Source organism: Rhipicephalus microplus, chromosome 2, assembly GCF_043290135.1.
Source record: "Rhipicephalus microplus isolate Deutch F79 chromosome 2, USDA_Rmic, whole genome shotgun sequence".
Classification (NCBI taxonomy): domain Eukaryota; kingdom Metazoa; phylum Arthropoda; class Arachnida; order Ixodida; family Ixodidae; genus Rhipicephalus; species Rhipicephalus microplus.
This window is the reverse complement of record NC_134701.1, coordinates 243,574,486-243,600,546: the sequence shown is the minus strand read 5'-3', so window position 1 is coordinate 243,600,546 and position 26,061 is coordinate 243,574,486. Positions and strand designations below refer to the sequence as shown.

The 26,061-nt window shown below is 47.2% G+C and overlaps 1 protein-coding gene across 5 annotated transcripts in view; it reads left to right on the top strand.

Annotated features, from left to right (window-relative positions):
* LOC142775875 (uncharacterized) overlaps positions 1-26,061 on the top strand; it is a 201,983-nt gene that overhangs the window by 36,173 nt on the left and 139,749 nt on the right. Inside the window, exon 1 of one of the 5 annotated variants that reach the window (XR_012887120.1) lies at positions 13,310-13,533. The exons of the other annotated variants lie outside the window; for them this stretch is intronic. The gene's annotated coding sequence lies outside the window, so the exon portion shown is untranslated. Of the gene's footprint in view, positions 1-13,309; positions 13,534-26,061 lie in introns of those variants that run through there. 5 annotated transcript variants of the gene reach the window in all.

Below are 26,061 nucleotides of genomic sequence, written 5' to 3'. Positions count from 1 at the left end.
GCTTTAAAGGTTTCACTCTTAAAAAGATAGCCAAACAGCACCGATTACACATAGGCTTCCTACTTTTTCTTTCTATCTATTTTTCACTCACTTCCGTTCTCTTTCAGTACTGACATTCCCTTCTTCGCCATATCTCATTGACATATTCCATCGCTCATTCAGCCCATGACAGTGGAAGTAGACCTCTACTTTGTCTGAGCAAACCTACTGTCACTTCGAATCTTTATATTTGGTCTCGGTGTCAGCTACATTCTCTTTTATTCAGCGCAGACAGTCGAAAACATGTTCGGTATAACCTACACGACTTTTCCCTTCTTTCAGACTCCATTTTTCTCTGCTCCCTTTCGGCATATATTCACTGGACAATTTTATTTCGCCATTATAACGCACGGAGTGAGAAATTTTCCGGGCGTCACGCCTTTTCCTGGCGCCAACAAAGCGAGCGAGGGGCGAGAACCGCCTATATTCCCTCGAACGAAATTTTCCTAATTCTTCCCATCACGTCTCCGAAAAGAATTTGCGGCATACTTATGGACTTCAACAATGTATTCGGCACTCTATTGTGTTTTTACATCACCGCTCACTCCGTAACTCGCAGCCCATTCTCAAAATTTTTTTACATGTCATAAAACAACAAAAGTAATTTCATCGACCGACGACGGAAAGTACTCAGATGAAAGAAGCAAAACAATAAAACGAAGTGACAAGAATGAGAGAAATATTGAAACGATTGAGAAAAGACCATGTAACAAAGAAAGGGAGGAAAACGTGGGAGATGGGGGGGGGGGGAGAGATCGTTTAAAATGAAGTAAAGTAAGAAAGAAAACAGCAAATTGCCAAGAAAGCGAGTCATTTCTCGACGCAAAACAAATCCCCAGCGCTGTCGGAGAAATTCCATTAGAGCGGGCGCTTCCCTGTTTCCCGGTTCACGTCTCAATCATCGAGAGTGTAGTATATTCCGTGGCATTGGCCCGAGAGAAGAGAACGGGCGAAGGGTCGTGCTTCCTTTTTTTTTACGACCGCAAACTCCGTCAGCGATCGTCGACGATTTGGTGCCGTCTGCACGAAGCGCTGCGAGCCGGAACGGTCCGCAGCCGCTCGAAAGACATGCCGCCCTTGTTCTGGTGCCACTCGTTCCTCGATACGAAGGACATTTTCCGAGCCTTTCTTCGTCACTTTACACCCTGCCTTCCCCCTACCCTTTTTTGTATGTGTGTGTGGGTGAAAGACAAAGAAACGGAAATAGACCTTGGAATTTCGAGCTATGGGTGCGACTGAAGTAGTAAGAAGCATACGTTGCCTTCTGGGAAGTGGCAGGCGTGTCTACCGCCTCCGTGATCAGTGATTGTTTTATTCTTTTCTGCACTACTCGTTTACGCGAAGGAGAGTAAAGCAAGCAAGCAGCCAAAGGCGAAAAACTCAACCAGGCGTGGGCGCTTCGTTTATTTCGCTGCCTGTATATAGTGGAGATAAAAAGAACACCGCCTGTACGTAGTACAAGTGATGTTAGCATAGACGTCCTTCTACACGCGTCATCAGGCCATGAGTAGAAATTCCACTTGTGTTCGCCTCCATCTATGAGGTCGTTTATATACTTATGGTTTCCGTTTTATCGCATACGTTCTACGGAAAAATCTGTCCAATTTAGGGTCTTCCGACAACAGCTACGAGGTCGGAGCACGCAAACTCTTCAGAATGCATTTTCCGCGGCCACCGCATGCGCAAAAGAAAATCTTGCTGCTTGTATCAGTATATATCATTACAGATACACCAGGCCATTCAGATACAAAAAAAAAAAGAAGAGAATGCAAAGGGTCTTGCTAATTTCCTTTTTTTCTTTTTTGGATGTGGAGGCGATGGATAATTGTGCCTGTCAGAGCAAAATAAAATTACAGCATATCCACACAGTGAATGATGATGAGTGGTGTGACGCGCTGGAGGATTTCATCGCTAAACCGTGGACCATCCGCGAATATCGCTCACTAAATCATTAAAGAAGTGACAAACGCTGCATATATTATGCAAGAAATTTTATTGTACGTAAGTGATAGCTATACATCACTTCTGTTCCCCCTTCATGATAACGGTTTTATTGTCGTTGAAGTGGTGGATTGGTGATGGGGCGTAGTAGGATGTTTGCAAGGACAAAGTAGTGCGCAGCTTGCAAAGGTGCAACTATTGGCGATCACGTACATACATACAAGGGATGGACAGACACACCCCTTTAGAAGCTTCGCCCCTAAAAATTCAGCATATCCCACGTACTTGACAATCGATGTTATGCGAGGCATGCGCATACAGGCTGAGTGCGTTGTAATATTTTATTGAGCGAAACGTTAGGAAGTTCGCTAAAGATTTGTACAAATGCACGCACAAACACACTTTAAACAACTGCATATGTTTTATAAGCAGTTATTTACAGTTACGTAACAATGCCAACATTAACATGGATATCAGTAACACCAGAAGCGATAAGCTGATAAAAAGCGCTGCTGTGCGCTAGGATCGTAGCCCTGGACACTGATACATAAACATAAGCAGATGACTACTGACTACAATTGATGTTGTCCTGACATGACGGCTGTATTGTAGGAGTAGAGATGTAATATTTATGAAATTGGAAAGCTAGCACTGCAACCACTACATAGCGTTTCATGAACATTTGGGTCTCTGTGTTTCATCTCCCCCATCCCCCTTCAATGCGCAGGGTAGCAAACTGGCTGCCTATACGCTGGTTAACCTCCCTGCCGTTCTTCTCCACCTATTTTTCCTTCCTTTTTGCCTTAGGGTGTATGTGAAAGGTAGTTCCGAGACCTGGCATGGCTCTGTGGTGAATACGTGACTGGCGCCCAAAATGCTACCGCTTGATTCCTGCTGGGACAATGACATTTATTCTTTTCGTTCATCTGCATGTTCAACGCTGCCGATGTCCACTTTTTCTTAACGATGAAGCTTTGAAACTACCCATGTGTGTTCTCGCAGTTCCTGAATAGACAAACTGTCAAACAGCTGTGGCACAAACCTGCCGCCGGGTTATGTGCCATTCTTGTTTAGAAACGGTTTGACGACGTACGCGACACAACTGTGTAGACTAAGGCCACTGGAGCCGTGGACATAAGGCCCCAACCATAGAAGCTCTAAAATCCCAGTTTCCCTTTTCTCTTAGATGAAGTTTCACTCTTTCTATCATGTCCCGACCAGCGAGTCGTATTCGTCAAACCATTTTACGCCCCTCCCCCTCCCCCATGATAACATTGCTATCCCAAGTTGAGAGGGTGAGCATGAGAGCACCACGATGTAAGCGGCTACATAAATAGATCTATCTATCTATCTATCTATCTATCTATCTATCTATCTATCTATCTATCTATCTATCTATCTATCTATCTATCTATCTATCCGCCTACGACTTTCAGATCTCCCGGCCGTTTCAATATAGGTATCAATACCAAAGTTGGTATGGCATAAAATGAGTGCATGAAGAACATATTTGGCTAGTCATAACATGAAAATCATGCCATGTATGTCATGAATGTCATGATTTACATTTCATGGTCCTGCAGCTCTTGCGGTGGTTTCGTTCACATGGCATGTTGCAAGACTGGTATTATATAACGTGATTGCATGGCGAACACAAGCGACAGACCCTAAAATGAAAATCATGACATGGCCACGCTGATGAAGCACTTGCGGCCATTTCACTAGCATGACATATACCGAATTTGATGTTACGTGACGTGAATGGAAGACGAAGGTATGATACTGGTGCAAACATGCTAATCAAGATGCGTGTCATGTAACAACATGACAAGATGCTACACTCATGATGTGCTCGCGTCCGTTTTGCTGGATTGAAATGTACTAAAGCTGGTATTATGCGACGCGAACGGAGGACATAAGTAAATGACACATCCAAACTTGATAATCACGACATGCGTGTTATGTAACAACATGACTACATGCCACACTCATGATGCACTCGCAGCTATTTCGCTTGCTTCACATATGCCAAATTGGTATTACAGCAGGTCAATGGCCCCGCCGTGGTGGGCTAGTGGCTAAGGTACTCAGCTGCTGACCCGCAGGTCGCGGGCTCGAATCCCGGCTGCAGCGGCTGCATTTCCGATGGAGGCGGAAATGTTGTAGGCCCGTGTGCTCAGATTTGGGCGCACGTTAAAGAACCCCAAGTGGTCGAAATTTCCGGAGCCCTCCACTACGGCGTCTGAGCGACCGCCTGTAGACTGTGTGTGCTCCCCCGAGTGTGCTGTGATTGTGTGTACCTTCTTATCTCTCTACAACCTCTTTTCTCCCCTTCATTCCTTCCCTAGTGCAGGGTAGCAAAGCGGATGCGCGTCTGGTTAACCTCCCTGCCTTTCCTTGCATCTTTATCTCTCTCCCTCTCTTTCTCTATGCTCGCTAGCAGACGCTGTATGTGGCCCCGCCGCGGTGTTCTAATGGCTAAGGTACTCGGCTGCTGACCCGCAGGTCACGGGCTCGAATCCCAGCTGCGGCGGCTGCATTTCCGATGGAGGCGGAAATGTTGTAGTCCCGTGTGCTCAGATTTGGGGGCCCGTTAAAGAACCCCGGGTGGTCAAAATTTCAGGAGCCCTCCACTTCGGCGTCTCTCATAATCATATGGTGGTTTTGAGACGTTAAACCCCACATATAAATCAACGCTGCCTGTGTCTGATTCAGAGGCCAGAGAAGGGAGGGCGTGGGAGAGGAGGGGGAGGGGCGCGCATGCGCATTGGGATGTAAACACCGTTGGGAGGGGGCCTAGAGGATAGAAAGGGGCAAGGGAGCTTTAAGTAGCAGACACTGCCTGCATCAGCGTTGTGAGGCGAGAAAGGAGGAGGGGATCGGAGAGATCGGAGGGGGGCGTGTATGCGCAGTAAGCGGGATCACGCCGCACACCACGTGGAGCTCTACCCTAAGGCGCTTCGCATGAAAACACAATCATTGGGCAGTAGTAGTAGTAAACAACTTTATTACGCAGCTGACGATTTTCTTGGTGGGGGGCTGTCAGGTCATGCCACGCCGCTACCTCGTCAGTGCGTTTGATGGCTAAGAGCTGGGCGCCCAGTCTTGTAATCGTGGGGATTCTCGCCCAGGTCTCACTTGAAGGTGACTGTCCTAGGAGGTCTGGTGGGGGAGGGTCCTTGGTGCATCTTGCAAAAGGTGCACGTAGATGTGAATAAGGCTGGGTATATGTGTCTATAGATGTATGGGAAAGCGAATGAGTTGGTTTGAAGCCACCGCCAAGTGTTTTTTTTTTCAAATAGAGCACGCAAAGCTTTCTGTTTTCGTTGCGCATGCGTCATACGCTCACTTTTCGCGGGCTTCTACTGAGTGACAAACGCTAACGCCGTGCCCGACCCGCCCGCTAACTTATCGTACGCTATCACAAAACTCCCTACCTTGCCATTTAAACAACCACCGTGGTAGCTCCACGAGGCTCCGAAATCAATCCTGGTCACTGCAGCCGCATTCCAATGACAGCGCAATTCCCTGCGGCATACGCTTCGATCGGTCGTGGCCCTTTGGCTCAATTCAGCAGGTAACCTAGAAGGTCGTTTCGTTTAATCTGGATAACGTGGCCTGCGTATAGAGAAAACACCTGTTGGCTTATGCGCATGCAGACGCGTTCGTGATGGGATTCGCAGAGGCACCGATCTCGTACGTAGCGTTGCTCTGTTGCACAAATCTATACTTGTCCTCTGTCGGTGAATCCGTTTGTGTGCGTGTGACCGGAAAGCAATTAGGGTATCTGGCGCGGCTGCAGTGTGCAGACGACGGTGCCCTGCGCACTACTCGGTGCTCGACCTCTGCTTCGCCCGATCTTGGTGGTATATACGCCTGGCGCGTGATGTGACAGAGCACCGCCGTGCCTCCACTTGGTGAACCAGATGCATATCAACAACTATACAGGCGCGACTACAAACAACTGCTACACACACTAGAGTGCGGTAGTCAAGCTGCTCGTTATTGCACTCAATTAAGCACGTCGTTTCACTCGGTTCAGAGAGACTGTGTGTGCGTGTGTGTGTGTGTGTGTGTGTGTGTTCGTTCGTTCAAGATCACCCTTCCTTCCTTCGCTGTCCGGAAAGTCAAAGACAGTGTCGTGGCGATATGCTCGTGTTGAACCACTGAGCGACGTGGTTGCTGTGCATCTTATGAAGTCGTCGTTCGTTAATGCAGATACCACACTTCCTTTTCCTTTGCTGGAATAATTCCAGAAACTGTGCATCGTACAACGATTACAAGAACGCGTGTTGCAATTTGATGAGTTGTTTGAAAAACAAAGAGCGAGGAAGGATGAATGCAGAAAGGGGCATTTAAAGTTTAGGCATGTGCAAGATTAGTTGTCTCACAATGCTGAAAAGTTTTTTGTCCATCTCTTATCGCTGCGACTGTTTTGAAAAGATCCGCGTCGAGAAACGTTTAACAAGTCCATTTTGCGCACAAGAGACAATAAATAATAGCTAAGCATGGCGGGGTAGCCGTGTATCGTGGGAGATCCTGTAAAATTGCAGCGAAGTAATGTGCACTCTTTTGTAAGTATAGGTTTTTGTCTCAAGAAGCGTCATTAGTTGTTACAATTGCGGGCACGCGTGCCTGAAATTGTAACAACTAATGCTTTTTAGAGCAGGCAAACAGGCATACATGTTGCATACTCGTTTGTATTTTCTATAAAGGTCGTGACCGCTACTCTAGGCTTTTATATCGATTACCGCCTACCTGAAGGGCTTAGTGGACGTTAATTTTCTTTTTCTTCGAGTGACTGTAATTTCTGTTCAAATACTATAGAGCTCATATAATAAGGTGAAATTATAAAGATCAAAAGAAAAGAAAATTGGCCCCGTATCTGCATGTTAATCTGCAAATCCCGTCGAAACACGATAGTCTTGCGTGTGGAGAGAGTGAACAAAACATGTATTTGATGTTCTGCACAAGAAAATCGGTCAATAGTATTCTGGAGGCGCTGCGTTAGAGTGCCTCGAGTGTGCAGCGCAGATGAACGAGCACATCAAGTGACGTCACACGTGAGACATGAGCGCCATCTGGCAGTTTCCTTGGAAAACGAAGCGCGTGGCTCTGAGACGGGTGTGCCTGCCCGTCTCAGAGGTGATAAAGTCTAGAACGGAAGGCAACGGGTAGGTGCCACCACCGTCTCGTCTTAGCAAAGCGTTGGAAACACTCGACTTTTCGTGCAAGCGTTGCATGGCCAGCGCAGCGTGATAAGCGCTATGGCCCTTGAAATTTCTTATGTATGCCTTTTCTAGTAAAAGACGCACATGCAGAATATATACGTGTTGTTATGGTGCCCTACACATGCGCAATAATTACTTGTCAATTGAAATTTGCTGAATCTTGATCGCTAAGATCGCTGAATCTTGAGCAGCATTGGTGGGCGCTGCAGATGGGGTTGGCCGTTTCAAACACTCGGTGCCATTATGAGTAAACAGACAGACAGACAGACAGACAGACAGACAGACAGACAGACAGACAGACAGACAGACAGACAGACAGACAGACAGACAGACGGATGGACGGACGGACGGACGGACGGATGGACGGAAAGAGACAGACCAAAATTTTTGCGTTGAAGATCCTCAAGAAAGACTACCGTCTTTAAGAAACATCCCGTACGTTTGCCTTTTGTGAAAAGGACGTTTCGCAATATTACAGATTGTTCTCGAATATGCGCGTGGTTTTGGCATCTGAGACAAAGTGACGTCAGCGGTACTGGCTTATTGCGAAACTCTCGTCACCACAACTCGTGCCTGAGCTCTGTAACCACTGCCCTCGCCCTCGCGAAGAGCGAAGTGACGTGCCCCGTCTACGTCCGTCTTCCACCACCCGCTGGCTTGCTTGACGCCCGTCACTGCTGCAGCGGGGTGCGAACATAGTGAAGCCTTAGAAAAGCTGAGCATCGTTGGCGAAATCCCCAAGGTGCGCTCGTGGGCCTTAGCGGGCATGCACTTCGCAGAACCTTCAGTTTTGACACACCTTGGACCACGATTTGTACAATGTGCGTTGTCAAGCGATCACGTGAACCCAACTCGCAGAGGTGCTTCATTGCCACGCGCGTGGCCCAGTGTGGAGCTTTCTGATATTTCAGTTGTCGGATGAGCGCTGGTACACGACTGGGTCCAGCGTGTCCGGTTTGCGGATGAGCGCCCTGCAGTTTTATTACTTCTGCACGGTATTAGTGAGTGTCTATAGGGTGTGACAGCGTCTAGAAGAGTTCTGCCGGCGCGGCCGCACGCATTGTGTGCGCACCACTGTATGGAACTCGCCTACGAGAGAAGTGATTGACTCCAGCTGGGCTTAGCATTGGTGCATTCGCCGAGGAAGGCACCAATCATCGCCCAGTCGAGTTTACTTATCGGCAGAGAGCGCTGACAGGTTCACCTGTACGAACAACAACAAGCGGCAAATTAAAGAGCTGTGAGGCACGTTGAACAGGTTTGTTTGAACGAACCAAGGCGTCACTCTTACGGCGGTAAGTCACGGCGGTAATTCACGGCGGTAAGTCACGGCGGTAAGTCACGGCGGTAAGTCACGGCGGTAAGTCACGGCGGTAAGTCACGGCGGTAAGTCACGGCGGTAAGCCCCGGCAGTAAGCCATGGCGGTGGCTACTACAAACGCTGTTCTATTCTCGTACCTGGTCGACGCCGATGCCGTATGGTGCGTGCACGTAGTTCTGGTTGCACCTAGTTCACCATGCACCTAGTTTTGGTTGATGAGCATCAGCGGCGCGTGTCAGCGCCGCTGATGCTCATCGCGCTAAGCGCGCGTGCCGGGAGTCTTTGGGGTTCATCTCCTGTCAGCGTGCTTGGGTTTTCTACGTATAGTGACTTAGCTATAGTAGGTGGTGCTCTCTGTGTGGCTGTGTGGCTTTTTCGCTGTTGATAGGTGCATGGCGGCATTGATCTCGTATAACCTCCGCTCTGCTGATATGCCCGTGTGCTCAGATTTGGGTGCTCGTTAAAGAACCCCAGGTAGTTGGAATTCCCGGAGCCCTCCACTACGGCGTCTCTCATAAGCATATAGTTGTTTTGGGACGTCAAACGCCACTTATCAATCAACCACTCTGCTGATCTTTGTTGAATTCGGCGTTTCTGTATTGAAAGGTGCAATCAAATATGAAGGGGTTAGCCGGGTTTCCTGTAAGGCTTGCTGCTTCAGATGAAGATGACTAGGCTGATAAGATTCTTACTGCCCGCTCTCATTAGAGTGAACGCGACACTTATATATGTCCTTGACTTACATACGTCAGCTAGTGAACCTCCGATCGCTCTCCTTTCGAGTAGGTATTGAATGAAACACGTTGACTGCCGCTTTTAATGAAGAGCGTCACAGCTGAGAAACTCGTGGCACACGTGTAGCTCCTTCGTTTAAAACGTTTGGATGACGATTTATGGTTAATGTGGAATACGCCGAGGACCTTACGAAGTTGTCTCGCGTTGCACCTACTATCGGTCTTCCGCCACCATTGATGAATTAGAATAAAAAAAAAGAAGAAAGTCCACTGCGTTGCTTGAGAGCTGTACACTGAGACGAGTTCGGCCGAAACGAGTCCGACTGAGAGTAAAATTAATCCAGTACTTTTAGCATGAGCATTGACGAAATTTGAAACTGGTAATAAAGAAGATTACACTGCATCTACTCAGTTATTTATTCATTTTATTAAAATGTTGAATTAGAATAATTAATTGTTTAGACACGTGTTAAATCACCGTCATTCATGCTTAACTAAAGCGCGTTCTTCATATCATTACACCCAAGGGCGAACCGAAAAGAATGTTTTCCCGGAAGACTTCTTTTTTTTTCGAAAGATAATGCACGAAGACGCATTTAGCGTAAACTTTCGGGTGGTCGTATACACAAAAGAAGAATAAATAAAAAAACAGCAGCTCCCCCACTGCTAAAGTTCAACACTGTATCAACTTTTCAACGATGCAAGCAGTCACTTCTATTTTCATCGCCAGACAACCATGACAACTACAGAAAATGTTTCTTTCAAACTTCTATACGAGCTTCTTCCGATCCTGCATGAGAGGAAGTAGCCGTCATACAACGTACCACAGTGATTCTTATTTCAATAACGAGCGCACAGTATAGAATTGCATGTGGAACAACTGTAAAAGGCGGTTTCATTCGAAGTAACAATTTCCGTTATATTGCGCTGAATAAATGTGAACTCTTTGCTGTTTCGCGTGCTGGGAGTTTGTATATCGTAATGGCTCTGGCTCTTGAACTACACAGTTGGAGTCTTAGCGCAGCTCTGTCGCTCAGCCGCCTACATTTCTAGAAAATTCCTTTATTGCTGTCCTGATTTGCTAAATGAAAGGGCGTTAAACGTGACCATGCACTATACGAGACGAAATGCTTCCTCCGAAGTGCGAGAAAGGCTGACCAACCTCACGTATATTGTGCAAAAAATATTACCAAGAAAACTTGCTACTCTGCTAGCTGGTACATAATTCGTGGACAAGGAAGGCAAGACAAGAAAACGAATATTTGAGTGAGAGGATGAGTGTCGATTTTCAGCAGATTTATCTAATTATTAAGGAAAAAAAAACTTGTCAAACACATGGTCATTTTGTCACTTGTACAAATATTTTGAACACGCACGGTCCAGAAGTTAGTTTTACAAATAATAATAATAATAATAATAATAATAATAAATGTGAAATAATATGAAATAATATAAAATATTATATAATAATAATAATAATCTGCTTGACTGCAGCCACGTTATTCTCGCAAACTTCTTAACCTCATTTGCCCACCCTCAGTCTCCCCCTATATTCAGCTTGTTACTCTTAATGACCATTGGTTATCGTGCCTTGGCACTACATGTTCTGTTGATGTCAATTTGTTCTTCCTCGACATACGTTTCCACTTTCACGCATGTTATTTTTTCCAATAAATAGGTTGAAAGCTTGCACTTGTCCTGTACTTTATATTCGTGTTTTCTTGCCATGCCTTAATATCTCAGAATAATAGTACCGACGGCGCACTTCTCTAACGTGCGTTATTGCCTTGCACGCAGTTGACGCTCACTCCTTGAGGCTTCTTGTATTGGGCAAAACAACAGAGCTGACGATGCTTTCGTTGAAAAATTAAGATTAAGTCCACTTTTCAGAAAGGGCAGTGTGTGCATGTCTTAAGCGCATTACCGATACACTTGCTTTGCGGATCATGGTTCTTGGATCCATAGGCGTGCCCAGCGTTTTCCACAAAGGGGCAAGGGAGAAACATTTACCGGAGCGATTCCCTCGCCCCCCCCCCCCACTCTTCCCGGCACGTTCCTACGCATGCCCTTACAATCTAGAAGCAATGAGATGACGAAGTATTGTGTGCAAAAAAAAGCAGTACTCCCCCCCCCCCCCACCCTTGTGCGCATGCCTATAGAGTTGGATTCAAGGGCCCTACCATCATTCACCTCGGGATTTTCTGCACGGATCACATCTGTTCTATAGTGTATTTGGCACTTTTGTTTACCCTGGCTACTGCGAAGTATCTAAATGAAGAAAGCACCAAAACATAAAAAAGAAAAATGACGTTTGGTGATGTGGTGAGGCCTGGAGGAAGTGGCTGGTGAAGGAAAATACTTTTCTTGTAAACCACCTAATTACTTACGTCATGTCGAGTTAAGGTCTCGGTGCTCGAGGCTTGTAGGGTGATACAGGAGTTGCACGGACGCCTCCTTACAAACCGTGCACTATACTTCAAAGGGAACATCACCTAAACTGTGTCTCACATATTTAATTTTAGGAGCGGTGTAAACTACAGGGTGCGCGATCTCGCAACTCTAGTGCGGATGTCTGAAAGAATCTAGGCATCTATCAGAACTGGGTGCTGCGTCTTTCTCGAGCATAATTTCTGCAAGTTTATCGAGTGGGTAAACGTGTCTGCATGTAATATGCTGGCTGGTGTAAATCTAGCATCTCCACAACAAGAGTCTTTTTGTGGCGAAGCCCACTTGAAACCCATCTTTTCAACTTATAGCTTGTTGCCAGTGTTAGTTAAGAGAAGGTGTCTCGAGGATGCACCACACATCAAATACTATGTTTTATTTTAAATTAATGAACTCCTGGTGAAACAGTACTTATGCTCATTCAACTCTGTGAGAACGTTCACAACCAGCATGACGCTTGTATTGCGTTCGCTCGTATTGGATGCCATGCTAGGCGACGCATGCGTGGTTTGCACCATATGTAGTAAACAAATAGGTCGTATTTATTACATGAAAGGTGTAACAGACACATGTGGGGATCGTACTTTGTCATATATTGAATGATCGCTTATTTTACTCTACTGAACTTTATATTATTGAACTGTGTTTGCCTTTTTTACATTGTGTTTGCATTATGTTTGCTTGTTATTGCAATTTTCTTTTTTTCATGCTTATATCTTTTTTATTCGGTTTTCTGCATTCGTTGTACTCTGTAAGCTATTCCCTCCCCCCCCCCCCCATCCTATGTCCTATGTAATGCCCGTTTTTGGGGGCTTAGAGTGAAATAATTGAAATGTGTAATGCAGGGGTGAGGCAAATGATGTGCCTTGCTTTCCATCTACAAGATTCCCACCTTCACTCGAGTTGAATAACATTCCTTTCACAGATAAGTAAAGTTGGGTAACACCGACAATGAAGTTGAAAGTCTTGTATACTAAGGAAATACTGTTTCACTTCAACAAGACTCGAAGCGTTGCGAGACAGGAGTTACGGATGACTGGCTGAAACAAACCCCGCTAAAGGGATCCAGATTCGCCTGAGCTATAAAAGAAAAAGGCTGCCATTTTAAAATAACGAAATTTCCATTAGAGCAAGAACTTATGAATTTCGACGCAGACGGGCTTGGTTGATACCGAGCACCTCGTCGCACAAGCGCCGCCGGTGCATCAAACATCCGCCGTGAAAATGTTTCTCAAAGTGATAAAAAAAGCAAGCAAACGTAAAGCGCTAAAAGACACCTAGCAAACAGCCAAAACCAACCGAATCACGCACAGGCTTGCACGCGACATTTTAGTGCCATGGCATCAATACAGGGAGCCAGGGAGAGGAGGAGGAGGGGGGGTGTTCAGCATCTGGCGGTTGTAAACACGGGCGAACCGACGTCGGCCGCAATCTACAGCTCGAAAACAGGCTCATTGACACGCAAGCGTGCTCTCTCTGGCGTGACACTTGCCAGCACAGTGACGGCGACGAGAAGCTTACCCCTTTACCGCGTTTCCTTTCCTCTCTCACGCCATGGCTCATTCCTCTATTCCGCGCGGGCTCTCAACCATCGCCGGTAGCGCGTGGTTAAAGTGTCACTGGGGGAAACAGACAGGCGGACAGACGGACAGACGGACAGACAAACGGACGGACGGACGGAGAGACGGACGGATGGGCGGAGAGATGGACGGATGGACGGACGGACGGATGGACAGACTTCGTTTCATTCTCACTGCAGCGCAACTTGGGTCTGATCGGACATGAATTTTTACATGTGCGAGATCACCGTGCATTCGGATGTGTGAGTACACTCAATTTAATAGGTTGAATTTTTTTCTGCGCTCTTCTGTTGTCATCTGTAACCTCAATACTCAAACTATTGCATTGGGCAATCACAGACAGGCGTATATACCTGTTGGTTTAAAAAGGTTCGGCAGTGCTATTCCGGAAGAAAGCACACGTAACGGTTGAAGCCAAGCAAGATTAGAGCAATTGTTCTTGATTGAACTTGGTCGTTTCTCCAATCAGATTAAACCACACACAGTGTTAGCGTGTTAAATCGTTAAAACAGCTGGGAACAGGGTCTGCATTGGTGAGTACACGGAGACATCTGAGCTGCTATTCTGAACATTGTAAAATGAATTTTCCATGTTGCCGAATCAAGTTACGCCAATTTCCCAGCTCTGAATGGCCGAGAAAACTGCTACGGCCTCTGTAAAAGATTTGAAATTCACGAATTGCAGAACGTGGCAATGTGCGCAATTCTGACGATGTCCACATTTCTCCACGTTCTCTATCTCTCGCAGTTGCAAATAACCGGTCTTGTCAGGTTAGACTAGCAAATTTTTTTTCTTTTTTTCTGCGCTCTTCTCCTTCTTCGCAAAACCTAATTTTAAAATGCGAACGTAAAAGAAGCGCGTGAGAGTGAGCGAGTGAATGAAATAAGTTTTAAGACCATTCGCACCGCACTCTTTCTATCGCTTGCAGATTGGGCACAAATCTCCGTATATCGCACGTCTCGACTACATGTCGGCGCCTTGTACGATTCCCGAACCAAACAGTGTTACAGCGCATGAAACACGGCTCTGGGGTGGCTATAAAACTGGGGTCTCCCGACGGAACGATATTTGAGAAGCACAGTAAAAGAGTGAGTGGCAGAGAGAGAGAGAGAGCTGGCCGCCACTGAATAGCGAAGCGGTACGTGTGTGTATGAGAGAGAGATTGCCCGGCCAGCGGGTTGATTCAGTTTTCGGTTTGTTCGCGTCAATGGCCTGACGCGGCCATTGCTTGCTTTTGTCCTCCGCTCACTGCGCGTTTTCTTTTGCTGCAGCTTTTGAGCCTAGAGCGTCGAGATCTCCCGCCGAGCGCGTATGTCTTTTCAAACTCTCGGCCATTTTCGGTTAACGGACGTCCATTCTATTCTCTTGCTATTGTTACATTATTGTTTCTTTCTTGCGCGTATTTACCTAGGCGTTCTCGACCATTACATTTAACGCTTATTTCTTTTTTCGTTTTTGTTGTCTTGTGCGATGCCACTTGAAGAACATTGAAAAGCGTTAGTTTCTAATATCTATCTATCTATCTATCTATCTATCTATCTATCTATCTATCTATCTATCTATCTATCTATCTATCTATCTATCTATCTATCTATCTATCTATCTATCTATCTATCTATCTATCTATCTATCTGTCTGTCTGTCTGTCTGTCTGTCTGTCTGTCTGTCTGTCTGTCTATTTATCTGTCTATCTACTTATCTATTTATCTGTCTATCTACTTATCTATTTATCTGTCTATCTACTTATCTATTTATCTGTCTATCTACTTATCTATTTATCTGTCTATCTACTTATCTATTTATCTGTCTATCATTCGGTTAAAGAACCCCAGGTGGTCGAAAGTTCCGGAGCCCTCCACTACGGCGTCTCTCATAATCATATGGTGGTTTACGGACGTTAAACGCCACATATCAATCAATCTGTCTATCATTCGTTTCATTCCCACTGCAGCGCAACTTGGGTCTGATCGGACCTAAATTTTTACATGTGCACAGCGAATTTTACATGTGGATATCTGTCTATCTATTTATCTATTTATCTGTCTATTTATCTATGTATCTGTCTATCTATTTCCCTATTACCCCTAGTGATATTTAACTACGCGCTACCGGCGATGGTTGAGAGCCCACGTCGAATAAAGGAATGAGCCATGGCGTGAGTAAGAAAATGAAACGCGGTAAAGGGGTAAGCTTCTCGTCACCGTGGCTGTGCTGGCAAGTGTCACGCCATAGGGAGCACGCTTGCGTGTCTATGCGCCTGTTTTCGAGGTGCAGATTGCGGCCGACGTCGATTGGCGCGTGTTTACAACCGCCAGATGCTGAACGCCCGCCTCTACCTGGCTCCCTGTATTGATGCCATGCCACGAAATTGTCGCGTGCAAGCCTGTGCGCGAGTTGGTTGGTTTCGGCTGTTTGCACACTGTCTGTTATGAGCCTGTCACATGACACGTGTGATGTGATTCGCAGTGAATCGCATTAAAAACGGATGTCATTGCGATCTTGGATTCTGGATCTACTTGGCTACGTGAAATGACATTCGCAATTTACGTCAAAGTCTATCGGCAGGCTGCTATAATACAAAAAAAGTTACACATCGCGTATTCAATTTACATACCATTGTTCATCTTGTTGAAAGTATACTGCGACGTCATAAAACAGCATCTGATAAAAATCCATATATCATACCAAGAATAGTTCAAAGCCACTGACAACTTGCAGTCGGCAATATTTGCAACCATGACCGCATCCATGAGTTACCATCCTTGGTGTACCAAAGTGTAGGGGGTGATCATGAGAACACCTAGACGTAGGCGTCTAAACAGATAGCTAGCTAGCTAGCTATATAGATAGATAGAAAGATAGATAGATAGATAGATAGATAGATAGATAGATAGATAGATAGATAGATAGATAGATAGATAGATAGATAGATAGATAGATACCGCAAGTGGTTGCTGTAACTTCTTTCTTTTAATAATACCAAATTCCATTGAAAAGTACAGTTTGTAAGGAACGTTTTGCTTTGCATACTGAGCACGTGAAGGCTCGATTCGCAGCGCTGAAATGCAATACGCCATAAACAACACTCCTGGCCCTCTCAAAGGCAAGAAGGCCATGGCAGGATGCCGAAGGAACGCTGTCCACTCTGTGTTCGGGTCTAAGTGGATTAGGCACCTCGGTTGTCAGCAGCCCTCGCTTTTCTTGCCGTACATCTCCTAATCTTGATCCCCAAGAGCTTCCCAGGTCCACGGACGAATGAGGATCGAAATGGTAAGGAGGTTCAGGACGAAGAAGTGCGGCCTCGCTAGTAATTATTGATCGCGGATAATCCTAAAAGACTTATCACGTTGTTTGACTGGGATCCCCACCAGAGTCCCACAACATCGACAAACCTCGCTTCTACGTGACCTGCACGCATGCTAATTCACATGACTCCTCTATGCGAACTTGGGAGGCGCCTAAGATAGATTACTGCAAGAATTATTCGGTATGTAATCCTCAGACACCATCACGTGTGTTTTAGTACTATAATTAGGATAGTACGAAGACAAATCAGTTCTGCAGGACCTTTGAAGGTGAAGGAAAGGTTATCAAAGGGGAAAATCATCCACAAAGCTACAGAGAAATATATTCAGATTTGTTGTAGATTGGTGCTACACAACCGAGTTATCAGTATTCCTTCTTTGGTGCACCAGCTACCTGGCTTTGTTGTCCATCCTGTGGTACAGCAGCGGTTACTTGATTTAGCTGCTCACCCAAAGGTCACCGGTTCAATACTGGTTGGTCTCTGAGGTTGCATTCCGATGTGGGCGAAATACAGGAGGCGCGTGTGCCGCGCTACATCAGCGCACGTTAAAGAACGCCAGATGGGCAAAAGTCTAAGAGGACTCTCATACAATGCTTCATAATCATTTCATGGTTTTGGTACAGTAAAGCCCAGATATTACATTCACCTCGTTCTGTTCCTAAGTTAAACAGACGAGTGAGATGATGTTTGCTAATGATATGGAAGCCGGCAGACTAACATGCTTGAAAACGTTCTCACTATCTATCTCTGCCATCATCTCACGTGGTTCTACGCCTTGGTATACAAGCGCTTTCTTTGATCTTGCCAGGGACGTGCCATTACCATTTTCAACTTCACACTTTGGCGGTGTGAAGTTGTTGAAAGTTGAACAGGCTGTGTACCGAGGGAAGACACAACATATATTCATCATTGTTATGATGCAAACCTGAAAAGAGAAGGGCCATTCTGCGAGTGGCGTACCCCCTCTCTCTACTTCCACACGCCTAACACACGAAGGCGCAGCTGCTCTGATCGATCACCGCTTAAGTCCCAACGCGGAGTGCATAACCTAACCAGCCCCCTATCTATCTCAGTAATAACCGCGTTTTTTAGACGCCCATTGTTATGCTTTATCTCTGTCGCAGTCCTCCTACCTCTTACCTTCGTGCATTCCTTTTATAGTGCCGTTGCTCTTTGGGCTGTCCTTGTGTTGGAAAAAACTTGATAATTTTTTTGCAAGGGCAGATTCAATATAAAGTCGAAGCAGGAGAGATATTACTAAGAAAAAAATTGTATCACGATTGTTTTTACGCCAGAACTCTCTTGAGTGAAGGCACCGTGATGTGCTCGAATGGCTAAGAGGCGGTAGATAGTCTTTTGTAACTCCGGTGAATGTTTAAATTCTATACCTTGCGCTAGATAACAGTATGAATGCAAAAGACACTATTAGGTAGGGGAAAAGTTATGAGACAGGAACTATTCTCTTTTAATTGTTGTGTCAAAGTTAAGACGTAAATTGCGCGATAATTAAATTAGACGAATGTTACCCTTGCCCTCAGTAGGATCGAAACCCACAACTTTTGATTACGTGTCCAATGCTCCACCAATTAAGCTATGGTGGAGGCCACTTCCCCGTCCACTTCGTTTGGTAACAATGTAAGTGTAATCCCTCCATCGAAGCGCACTCCATAATAGCTTAATGTAACGCTCAATTCAAAGGTTGTGGGTTTGAATTCTATCATCGGAAAGAGTGATTTTCTTCAGTTTAATTCATTTCGATTCAATTCATTGTTACGAGCCTATATTTAGAGACAAACAATTGACGTTCCCTATGTTTTTATGCCCTAATTGTTTTTTTTAATTCCTTTGGTTGTGTCTAACATAGAAAGCAGCCCTTCGACAATTTTCCCTTGTTTTGTTGATGCCTTGAGTTGTATCGTATATGACACATGACAAGAGAATGAGTTTCAAGTTTGGCTTGACACACTTTCTATATTCTTCAGAATTTTAACTGAATAGTTGATTTGGTCACCATGATGACAGCATGATGACTGACATTTGTTGAATGCAGCCACTACGACGACAACTACACGTCAAAAAAAGAATACTGCGACGATACACGAGACTGCGCTGCCTGAAAACCTCTGCCTGCAACAGCCATCGATGCATAATATTGCAGCGCGCCAGTTCTTTCCACGTCGTTATGGAGAGCGCACCCTCGGGGAGTACATGGGTGATTCAAGCACAAGGACCGCTTGTGAAGCGCCAAGTGAAACCGGTGAATTGTTTGGATCGCATCGCGGTCACCCAAAGCCGAACAACGGAAAAAGAGAAAGAGAAAGGAAAAAGCCCAACGATGTGAGAGGAGTACATAGCTTTTACTGTTCTTTCTAAATGCGACAGTGAGAGGCAAAAAGAGAAATAGGTAGAAAAGCAAGTGAAAGGTTACAATAGAGAAGTAAATATGAAACAACATTAATATAGTAAGCTAGAACAGGGAAGGGGCGGCAGCCCTCTCGAGCATTGACGGGCCGGCACCACGCGAGCTGGCGTGCCAGCGGCACATTGCGTTTCTCGCTATAAGGCCGGAGACGATGGCCACCAGTGCTCACAATGCGGTCTGGTATTGCTGCTGCGCTGGTCAGGTGTTGCACACGGATCTGCGCTAGCGAGCGCGCGTAACCAGCTGTATACCATGGACGGCGTACAGAGTCGGTCTTGTGCACGGAAAACTAAGTGTGACTACGCATAACGTGATTCCACTCTGTTAACGCAGTGTACAGACGACAACGGTATGGATGGATGGATGGATGGATGGATGGATGGATGGATGGATGGATGGATGGATGGATGGATGGATGGATGGATGGATGGATGGATGGATGGATGGACGGGTAGATGGATGGATGGGTGGATGAACGGAGGGGCGGATGGATGGACGGACGGATTGACGGACGGACGGATGGACGGACGGATGGACGGGCGGGTGGACGTATGGATGGGCGGATGGACGGGCGGGTGGACGGGCGGATGGACGGATGGATGGATGAATTGACGGATGAATGGATTGATGGATGGACGGATGAACGGTTGGATGGATGAACGGATGGACGGACGGATGGACGGACGGACGGATTGACGGACGGACGGATGAATGAATGGACGGATGAATGGATGAACTTGCTACTCTGCGCCGACAGAGGGAAATAAGGTAGTCAACAGAAGGGAAGCTAGGCGAAGAAGTACATTTCATGAACACATACGTCCTGCCTCAGTCGAGTGTTTTGTTCCAAGAATAGTCTTTGAAAGCTCTTATGAGTCCTAATTCTTTAGTCATACAGCAGCTTTCTAAACATGCACACTCGCAAGTATAAACAGTCTCGCTATATAAAGCATTGCAGTTGCCCTTTCGCCGTGACAGGACAAGTTCACGCTACTTAATTCCTTGACATTAACCATCCAGCCCACGCCGTGAACACTTCGCGATAAAGATAGTGTGAGCGCTGACTATGTACTCCATCTTCATCTGTATGACCAAATCATTGTAGTGATCATCATCGTATGTCACGCGGGCTGGCTCTCTGGCTCGTGCGTGTGAATTAAAAAAGGATAACCTGGTTGCTGCCGTACCGGACGTGGTCTCATGAGTGGTGGAAGTGCTGGGTAGCGCACAGGAGACGGGCCATGTGCAGCGCTTGTCATTGATGCCAGTTCGTCCTTGATTATCTCTCGCAGGTTGGGAGGAGGTGTGTGGACAGACGCAACGGTAGGGTTGCCTGGAATAAGGCCGTGAAGTTCTTCTCTGACAATTGTGAGGATAAGGGCCCGTAATTCATGCTCTTTGGTAAAGCGAGCGTCGCAGGAGGCGTGTGGAAGGCGCATGGAATGAAGCGCGTCCAGGCGTTGGCATGTAGTGATGACGTCCCGGACGGTAGTCGGATTCTGAATCACAAGAGCATTGAAGGCCACAGAGTTGATACCTTTCAGTAGATGTCGGATGCGATCAGCCTCCGTCATGTCATTTTGTGCTCGGCGACAGAGAGCCAGAATATCTTCAATGTAGGACGTATACGATTCGTCGTCCCCTTGGATGCGGGTTGCGAGTTTCTGTTTCGCTACTACAAAACATCCTGCAGACGTGCCAAATACCTGACGGAGATGCCCTGTGAAGGCCGACCAATTGTAGAAGTCGCTCTCGTGGTTGTAATACCAGATTTTAGCGACGCCATCGAGGTAAAAAGGAACGTAGCGCAGTTTGTGCGCCTCGTCCCAATAATTACAAACGCTGGTTCGATCATAACTGTCGAGCCATTCTTCGACGTCTTCGTTGCGAAGGCCGGAGAATACCGGAGGGTCTCGATGAGAGGTACTCACGGTGTAGTGAAGCCTAAGTGGCTGAGAAGGACCGGTTGCAGCAGCGGACGGGTTGGGTTCTGCCATCGCTGTTGCTTGAGGGCACAACCATCGACCAGACCGGAGCTCCAGGGGTGACGGGTAGAGCAGGAGGACGTGGGAACCAAAGCACGCTCCACCACTTATGAGACCACGTCCGGTACGGCAGCAACCAGGTTATCCTTTTTTAATTCAGACTCACGAGCCAGAGAGCCAGCCCGCGTGACATACGATGATGATCACTACAATGATTTGGTCATACAGATGAAGATGCTTCGAAACAGTCAGTTGCCTCGGCGGACCTTCTTTCGTCCATAGATCTCGCCTCGCTCCAACATGCCGATACCTACTGCCGCACAATCATCGATCGGCTCACTGGCTTATCGCGTTCTCCAAACAGCCGCCTAAGACGACAACTCGCCCGTTTCAAGCTTCAAGAGGGAACATTATGTCGGCAAATTTACCATCCTCTCGGCAACCAATGGGTTCCCGTCATTCCTCGCTCACTTCGTCTGGAAGTTCTAGAAGCGTTTCATGACGATGCGACAGCTGGCCACTTAGGGTTCCACAAGACCTACGACCGCCTCAGGACTCGCTGCTTTTGGCCTGGCCTCTCCACTTCTGTCGCCAAGTACGTCGCTTCCTGCGCGTCATGCCAGCACCGAAAACGTACCACGTCTCTTCCCGGGGGGCCATTGCAACCACTGCCGTGCCCGTCCACTCCCTTTCAATTTGTGGGCATAGACTTATACGGACCTCTTCCGCTTACGCCAGCCGGTCACCGTTGGATCGTTACTGCCGTAGACCACCTTACTCGCTACGCGGAGACGGCAGCTCTTTCATCGGGTGCTACCTCTGAAGTAGCCGATTTTTTCCTTCGCGCCATTATTTTACGACATGGCGCACCGCGTGTGCTCCTTAGTGACCGTGGCAAGACATTTCTTTCACGTGTCCTTGCTGAAGTCTTACAGGCCTCTAACACCATCCACAAGACCACATCAGCGTATCACCCAGAAACTAATGGTCTGACTGAGCGTTTTCACCGAACCTTGTCTGACATGATCTCTATGTACGTGCAACCAGATCACAAAAACTGGGACACAATACTTCCTTTTGTCACGTTCGCATATAACACTACCATACAGCGTACAACGAATTTCAGCCCTTTTTTTCTCGTGTATGGCCGTGTACCGACTTTTGTTCTGGACACCACCTTTTTGTCCACATCTTCCAATCCATCTTCATCTTTCCCGGAAGAGTTCGCCGCTCGCGTCGCCCGCTGCCGTGAAATCGCCCGCGCCAACACTGCTACCATTCTGGACAAGAGAAAAATCCACCTTGATGCGAAGCGTCAAGTTGTTTTGTTCCGCCCAGGTGACGAAGTCCTTTTGTGGACACCTGTCCGTGTACCTGAGCTCTGCGAAAAATTCCTTCACCGGTATCTCGGTCCATACACCGTCCTGGAACGAACATCTGAAGTCAACTATCGCGTTGCTCCTGTCAACGCTGCTTCTGATCGTCGCCGCCGCCACACCGAGATCGCCCACGTCTCTCGACTGAAACGATATATTCGGCGTCCCAACCCTTTCTAACTTGCTGCCCTCTTTCGCGAAGAGGGGAAAATAGTGTGAGCGCTGACTATGTACTTCATCTTCATCTGTATGACCAAATCATTGTAGTCATCATCATCGTATGTCACGCGGGCTGGCTCTCTGGCTCGTGCGTCTGAATTAAAAAAGGATAACCTGGTTGCTGCCGTACCGGACGTGGTCTCATAATAGTTTTAATGGAGTTTGTTCAATAACATTGTCATAAAATGCACGTACGTAGCTGAGGCGTCACATCAGCACTGCGAGTGGTGCAGCAGTCATGAATGACGCATCGAAATAGGTGTCGCGTTATGTACCATCGATAAACCACGCCATATATACTTTGAACTATGCACTCATACAGGAACCTGCAGGAATGTTCTACAGATTTGGTTTGGCAGTGCACACTATGGCTAGTCGTGGGACATGGTGAATCACACCAGACCACTCCTCCATGGTGGCGTGATTCGGAAAACTTTTTGTTGCTAACTGCTTGTTTGCCGTTGGCCCGTGGTACTAGCAATTATGTGTTCCCGTTATCATGATTTAGTAGCATGTGCTCAGAACAAATCTACTGTCCGACTCATGTTTTATCTTTTCCTGTTTCTTCTTTCTTTCCGTTAAATACCAGAGCTGTTCTAAGGCCCGAGGTAAGAAAGAGAAAAAGGCTTCCCTATAAAATTAATTAATTAATTATTTAAACGAACATCTGTTGACGCTGATTATCGTAATCTTCGAAATGAGACAGCAATGTGCTAACCTGACATACACGTATGCTCTTACAGCTTCGCTGTCCAGTGTCCAGTGGTTTTCGCGTCACGAAACGTCGCACGCGCACGCACGCACGCACGCGCACGCACACGCACGCATGCGCACGCGCACGCACACGCACACGCACGCACGCACACACACACGCACACACACACACACACGCACGCACGCACACACGCACTCACACGCACACACACTCACACACACACACACACACACGCTCACGCACATGCTCGCTCACACGCTCTCTCACACGCTCACGCACACACAAGCTCGCTCACACGCTCATACACACGCTCACACGCTCACACACAAGCTCACACACAAGCTCGCTCACACGCTCACACACAAGCTCACACACAAGCTCGCTCACACGCTCATACACACGCTCATACACACGCTCACACACACGCTCACACATACGCTCACACATACGCTCACACACACGCTCACACACACGCTCACACACAAGCTCACACACACGCTCACACACACGCCTGCTTATAATTTCTGAAACGTATTGGGCCAGGACGTTTACACAGTTTCAGCATTTGCCGCGACTGTATGTAGTAGGGTGGGTAATGTCGAAAGCGTGGAAGGTTGTCTAACCGTCTTCATTGTTGGCTTCTTATCTACAGGCGAAATCCTATGCGCGAGCACTCCGGAGCAGAGCGCCGACTCGTGTGTTCTATACACAAGGGAAATACTGAGGAGAGTGGAGTCATAGGAGCATGACTGTTGCCGTCCCCGTGTCGCACGTGCTCGCCTCAAGCTAGACAAGCGTACGAGGAGGAGAGGTGGTGCACGTCAGAGTGGTTAGTCACGCACATGCAAATGGCGAACGCTCAGCGTGGTCTCGCCCTGTAATCACGCGATGTGATATGGACGCAGACACAGCAGCCTTACCTTCCGCGGACGATCAGTTCAGACCGACCACGTCCACTGACGAGCTGTTATATAGCTCCACGTATGCACTTCCGTGCAGTGCGTGGTTGTATGGTGAAAGCACCGACACATTATTCCATAAGTACACACGGCTATATAATCGGAAATGGGAATCCAACTCGCTCGTTTTCATTGCGATAGCAAATATATGGACACTATCGGCCGGATTTTGCCGCCGGCGTCGATGTCATGCACTGTATCTGTATACGTATCTGTATATATGAAAACGCAAGAAAGAACGTGGGACCTCTGCGTCATGAAAGCGAGGCGTTAAACCACTGAGCGACCTCCGGAGAACGTTTTTCACCGTTCAAATGGCAAGCTATTTATATCTACCACATACCGCTTCTGTGTTTTCGGCATTACCAGAACGATGGCGCCATGAGCGCAGGTCGCCACATCGCGCAGCGGCGCCCGCTCTAATCACCTACGCGTACTTTGCCCGGCTTAGAGAGGGGGATCGATGCTCCCTCGCAAGCCCTTATCTCGCGGTGGCGGGGAGGGGAGGCCTTGGCTGGTCTCGGGCTTTATTTTGCTGTAGTTACCGGGCGCACAAAGGTCACTGCAATCATTGCAGTCTCCGTTCGCGAAAAGCGCGTGCTTTTCAGACTCAGCGAAGTAACAACGAGTACGTTTCGTGCGTAATTTGTGCGCGAGAAATGCGGGGCACGTTTCGATCTGCTTTATATTCTGCGCGTGACCATTCAAATTGTTGCTATCACGTTCATTGCTTCGCCTTTGTGGCAAAGCTGTGACTTTTTTTCTAACATAGATAAAATAAAGCATTGACGCTTTCACGAGGTTTGAAACGCCATGAGAAATTCTAAGTGCATCACGTCACCTCCTACTAGACCGCAACCTTAACACTTTGGTTTCGACGCGCTGTACCCAATCAGGGGCTGTGACGTTACGCATAGGAGTTCTTGAGGGAGCTCCCAGTCACCTCTTACGACTTGTGGTGCTTTTCGTGCCCGTATTTTTTGGTTCCTTGTGCACGTGTTGCGCGTTAGAGGGAGAAGGCATAAGCGGGAGGTTGAATAGGTGGGGGTCCAAGCAGGAGGTGGGGACCTTGCTTTTGCGCAACCATTGCGCTGCATCGTGGCGAAAGGCCCGACTCGCGGATGCAGCCGAAGCACGTTCACCGCTGAAGAATGACTTCAGCGGCGATGGATAATGAAACGGTTGCATGCAGTTCTCGCATCACTTTTCTGATTTCCCGCAAGTCGATCCACGCCAGCTGATGGATGCTTATACAGCCGGATGAGTCGGAAATGAGGACCAATGCAGATGTGTGTACTCGTCGGTGTGCTCTTCTCGTGGAGTCGTTTGTCCCGTGTAGATGGGCAGTCGTTTACGTTGGTTCGTTAGACTCGTTAGACGCGTTTCGGGTGCGCTGGGCGGTAGCTGCCATGCTGCACCTGCTGTATGACGAAGGTGATACAACGGGACACAGTTTTAACACAGCGACAGACGAAGCGTCAGTGCAAACATTCACTTGGGGTGCGCTGGAGCATGAAATTGTACGCATCATCACGCGAGACACTTGCTCATGTGAAATCACAGAAGATGGAGAGCGAAGCGTGCTGTGATTACGCAATTTCTTATACATTCTTTGATTGCAAGGAACGCGAACACAAATTTGGCCCATGGCACAGATGAGCGTTCAATCCTTGAAAACATCCATAAAGTGGCGTGTGGAACCTGCTTGCATTGTACACTTTGGAGACCAACCTGATCATGGGTCGTATCTTGTTTGTTCTGAAGTCAAATGCGTAGTGCACAAACAG